The sequence below is a fragment of the Lolium perenne genome, chromosome 1, assembly GCF_019359855.2.
Source record: "Lolium perenne isolate Kyuss_39 chromosome 1, Kyuss_2.0, whole genome shotgun sequence".
NCBI lineage: Eukaryota > Viridiplantae > Streptophyta > Magnoliopsida > Poales > Poaceae > Lolium > Lolium perenne.
In genome coordinates, this window is record NC_067244.2 from 269,298,461 (window position 1) to 269,304,333 (window position 5,873).

Here is a 5,873-nt window from a genome sequence, read left to right on the forward strand (position 1 = left end):
CCTCCAACCCTTTGTAAGGCCTAACTATTGCAGATATTAAACTAATCCTTGAAGAACAAGGAGCAACCGTAACGGATCGGATCTACTAAATAATGATCAAGCGGGGTGCCGCCCCTACACCTAAGATAGGTGTAAGGGCGGCCAGATGTATAAGGGTTGCACTACGACAGCATAAGATATGAAGAACAATGCTAACCCTAACACATCTAAGATAACTACGTTGCTCGCCATCAAAAAGGCTTCAGTACGAGCAACGCATGAACAATGAAATAAGCTTGTGCTGCCTAGATAGCAAGATGCGATCTAGGCAGCATGATGCTTACCGGAAGAAACCCTCGAGACGAAGGAGTTGGCGATGCGCCGAGATTGATTTGTGGTGAACGTTGGTTGTTGTTTATTTCATAAACCCTAGATACATATTTATAGTCCGTAGACTTTCTAACGTGGGAATAATCCCAACCGTGCACGGGTAAAACTCTATCTTTTAATCTAAGATGCGATCTACTATATTACAGATACACGGGCAACCTAGCCCAAACTCTTTGTGCAGGGCCGCTTCAGGGATCTTCCACATGTAATATTCCAAGCCCATCTCCCTTACGGCCCATCTCCTGATTTGGCCAAAATCTGGTGATAACACATGCCCCCCTGGTTTTGGTAATGATAATTTCAAAACCACTCTGCTTTTCCTTCGAAGGGTCATGTCGTGGCAGATCAGAACCGTCGCAGTATTCTTCATCATGATGACTTGCCTTCTCAACTTCTCTGCACGATTTGACAATTTTGGCTCCACCTCCTCGGAAACTGCTCGAGCAAAAAATCTCTATTCCATCCCCTTTTATTTACAGCATCGAACAGCTCACCTCTTCATCCCTCTGCTCCAAATTAGCCGTCAGCCAAAAAACCCTCTCCTTCCACAGCCATGTCGTCCTCTTCCTCCTCTTCCATCTCTCTCCAACCCTCTTCTTCAAGCGAGTCGATTCCAGGGCACAACCAGATGGAGGCGTACAACCGGCGCGCTCCCAAGCATTGGGATGAGCGGGAGTGGGACTTCGATTTCGTGCCAGAGGGCGAGGACCTCGTCTGGTCAGATGGGGCCATGCCCCTAACTGACGGGGAGGATGACCTCCGGTTCCTGATTGACGGAGCACTGGAGGCGGAGAGCGACGACGACGACCCTCCCTTCCGGGGTAAATTCACCTCTATCACCAAAGAAGAAGAAGAGGATGACGAAGACGAAGACACCTCCTCCGACACGAAGAAGGAACAGGAGGACGACACCTCCTCTGACGAACCGCCGCCAAAGCGCATCCGTGGCTGGGCTTGGTCAGATGAGGACGATGATGATGACGAGGAAGAAGCCTCCGCTGAAGGTTACAGTAGCAGCAACGAGGAGCTCGTCGACAGCAACAATGACGGCAGCTACCCCAGCGACGGCGAAGACAGCAACAACCCTTAGAATAGGGACCTACTAGCATAGGATTAGCAGTAGCAATCTGTTCCCTTTTTTTGTTGAACAATCGGCTTCTCTTTGTAAGAAATCTTATTATCAATGAAGAACTTCCTTTGATCTTGCCGATGTCCTTTATGCTTATTTAGCCGATTTCTCCTCATCTGACTCTGTCGATCGTTAGCCTAATCAATGCTCAATGACCGATGGCAACGCATCGGTCTCTCACGATAATCTGCGAGACAGGCCAATTCAGTCATCCCTCCAAGTTAGCCAGTTTCGCCGATGACGTTAGCACTTGGTACAGCCGATCGCAGCAGGCCAGCGATTTGGTCTTGAGCAGGCGTCTTTAAGAGAGCCCTGGAACTGTTGCTGAATCGGCTTGGATGCTGAAACTGATAACTCTGTAATAAAAGCACCATTCTTCAGAATAGTTGCGATGTAGAGCCAGCCGATTCCAACAAAATCGGCTCTCCAGAGCAAAGATATTTCAGGGCGAGCTGCCCCCCGAGCCTCAGTTAAAGTGAGAACAGTGGCGAGGACGCACAGTTCAGTCCAAGGGCCCTGAACTCAGGCAAATTGAGACAGCCGCCGCGCAGAGGTCTTCACCACGCCTACGAGCGCAGCTGGGAAAGCGGCCAACTTAGCCAGGTCGATGGTAGACGCACCAGAGCCGATCACCCTTCTTCCTTCGAAAACCGATATTGCAGATGAAGTCCCAACAGTTTAATGAGCAAGAGCTACTTTGTGCCAAAACTGACATTTCTGCTAGTACTGCTGAACTGGTGCAAAGGGTTTGGAAGCCCTCGACGAGAAGACTCAGGCACCGACATCGGCTCATCGCAGCTGAAGAAGCTCTCGTTGTTCACTCCCTCGAGGACATAGAAGGTCTCACAGCTGAACTGGACTTGGTGAAGATCCGTGTCTTGAACAAGCCGATCTTGTGTAAATGTACTAGAGTCGATGGCTGTGCATCGGCTTTGTATCATGAAAAAAAAAAATTACTGGCCGATTTTTCCTATCGGTCCCCAATATTTCACTGCACACATGTTCATCTGAACATGTTCATCTGATTTAGGTGCCCCCCGAGCCGAATCTGTCAGGTAACTGCAGATATCGGTTCTGTAGTTTAACCAAGGCACTGTATTTGCACGTCGGCTTCAGTAGGACCAATGTTGATTTTTCTTAACTCATCAACCGACGTAAAACCGTTGCCCAGTAGATCGATGTTGAACACAAGCAGAACATGTGGTGAGGATAAATTTTGGCCGATTGCTGGAATCGGCCTCCATATTGAATCGCTCAATGAAGGTTTTGTAATGTTCCTTCATAGATCTTTGGGGCCGATCCAAAGGAACGGCCTCGCCACGTTTCTCATCGGTTTGTTCTTGCTACTCGGTCAGGCCAGTGGATAAGACCAGCCTAACCTTGCCCTTCGTCACGTCGATGCGCTCGCAGTCGTCCAAATTGATACCTGAGAGTGGCTCTTGGCCTGCTGCTTCCCAAGCGTTCATGCCAGCCGTTGAAATCTCGGCTGAGTCATCGGCCTGGACGACCTCTACCTCATCTCCATCCCATTGTATTACGCATTGGTGCATCGTGGAGGGAATGCAACAGTTGGCGTGGATCCAATCTCTTCCTAGCAGAACAGCATAGGTGCTCTTGCTATCGACGATGAAGAACGTCGTAGGGATAGTTTTCCTCTCTACGGTCAGATCCACGTTCAGAACACCTTGTGCGTCAGACGCTTGGCCGTTGAAATCGCTCAATGTCACGTTGGTCTTGATCAGATCCGAGCTAGAGCGTCCCAAACGACGTAGCATAGAGTATGGCATAATGTTGACTGCCGCTCCGGTGTCCACCAGCATCTTATTGACAGGCCTCCCATCGATATAACCTCGTAAGTACAGGGCCTTCAGATGTCTGTAGCTTCTTTCTCGTGGCTTCTCAAAGATAACCGGCCGTGGGCATGATCAAGTTGTGCCACAGGTGCCTCGTCTAATCCTGGAGCACTGAACTCCGAAGGAAGGATGAACACCATGTTTGTGCCAGCCGATGTTTCATCATCGGCTTTCCTTTGCTTGGGGCGCCACTCCATTTTTTGTGGTCGACCCTCTTCATCCAGGGTTCGCTGAATTTTCGCGGCCAGATCAGGCCGCGCCTTCCTTAGCGTGTGCAGGTATAACCTTTCGGCTTCCTCCAAGTCGCGCAATCGCTGAACCCTACGCTTTTGGGAACGGCTGAGTCCATCAGGGCACCACCTTGGTCGGTGCTACCTGTCTTCTTCTTCTTCTCCCTCATCTTCCAAATCCTCGAGATCTTCCATCCGAGGGGACTCAGCGTGTTTGCTTCGAGGTGGGAGAGGCCCTAAGCGTTGGAACACGGACACGTCAGCTGCCTCCTTCTTCTTCTGGTTACATTCTGGGCAATTGCCGATTGTAGGCAATCGGCTCATTCCTGAATCCCAGCAGTGTCTGAAGAAGGGGCAGTCCCAGTGCCTATCCTCGTCGTCCTGCTCCCTTGACTTTTCCTTGGCGCGGCGTTCGTACTCCTCCTCATCGCGATCATGCCAACGATGTCTCCTGGCATCCCTAGCCAGACGGTCTCTATCATCATCGTCGCTGGATCGTCGGCGTTGGCTATATTGACTCACATACTTATTGAGGAGGTGATCAGAGAGGGGTCGCTGATATCTTATGTTCTTCACTTCTCCCTCTGTGACGTAGCGCTTGCCATCGTGACGGAGCCGATCGCGTGGAGCGGCCTCCTCTGTGTCCTTGCTACGAGAGCAGCTGCCCTCGTCTCCATCCTTGCCAGAGTGGTGCCCAGGTCCTATCATGTTGACGCTGAACGAGGATCCTGGCTGGCAACCTTCAGGGTAAGTGCACTCCACCATGTTAACGGCGGGGAAGGGGTGGGTGTCGACCTTCATGGCGTACTGGTTGAAAATCAGACGTCCTTGTTCTATCGCCATTTGGATCTGCTGACGCCACACCCTGCAGTCGTTGGTGGCATGGGAGACCGAGTTATGCCATTTGCAGTATGGCTTTCCGTTCAGCTCTGTCACCGTGGGGATTTTGAGGCCTTCGGGTATCTTCATTGCTTTTCCTTGAGTAGGAGGTCGAAGATTTGCTCAGTTTTGGTCACGTCAAAATCGAACCCTACGGGCGGGCCTCGGTGGCTTAACCCATTTGCGGGACACGGGGTTGCCCCCGAGTCCATTCAGCCCTTGCTACCTCTTGATCTCCCGCATGAGCCTTCGTCTTCATCTGCCTCAACCAGGACTACCGCACGCTTGAATTTGTCCTGGTACAAGTCCGGATGGCGCTGTTCATATCTTGTGATTTACGAACCATGTGCGCCAGTGAAGGGTAGTCTGCTTGGGAGGCCATATCCTTGATTTGTGAGGCAAGGCCCACCACTGCCAACTCGACTGCTTCTTTCTCAGTCACACGAGCCGAATAGCATCGGTTCCTTAGATTTCTGAAGCGCTGGATGTATTCTGCCACAGTTTCTCCACGCTTCTGACGTATCTGTGCTAGATCGGCAATGCCGGCCTCGGAAGCTTCTGAGTGAAGCGCATATGGAACTGTTCTTCCAACTGCTTCCAAGTCCAGATCGAATCCGGTGGCAACGAAGTGTACCACCCGAAAGCCGATCCCGTGAGGGACTGTGCGAAGAACCTCACGCGTAGTGGATCCGACGCTGAGGCCGTTCCTAACTGTGCCAAATATCGGCTCACATGCTCGATGGAGCTGGAACCATCTGATCCACTGAATTTGGAGAAATCAGGGAGCCGATATTCGGGTGGTAGCGGGACCAATTCGTACTCGTCGGGGTACGGCTTGGAATAGCCGATTGTCCTCCTTTTCGGCACCATGCCGAACTGGTCCCTCAGGATCGTACTGATCTGATCCGCGGTGCTGGCTGCAGGAGTCGAACTCTGAAGATTCGCCGGGGTGGCGTACTTAGCCAGCCATGCTTGCTTTTCCAGCTCTGAGCCAACTGCAGGAGCTGAGCTCTGGAGGTTCGTCGGGGTGGCATATTTAGCTAGCCACGTCTGCTTCTCAAGATCTGTTGCTGACGTTCCTCCTGCTTTTCCAGAAGTCCCTGCTGTCGCGGCCTGGTTTGTGAGCGCCCAGTTACCGTAGTCTGGCACGTATGTGCACTTATATCCGTGAGGGATCTCCTTTGGCGCCTCATGCAAGAACTGGCAGTCACTAGGGTCACCACCGATCTTGTAGACGACGAATGCCGGTGAATTCGGCACTTCTGGTGCTGCCAGCGCAAATGGCAGCGGTGGACGGGACTGGAGTGGCATCTCTCCTTGGTGTGTCCCGAGAGCTGGTCCTGACGGAGAGTACTGGTGCCTCATGATCTCCTGGATCACCCGAAGAGCGACACGCTCCAAAGTGTTCACCAG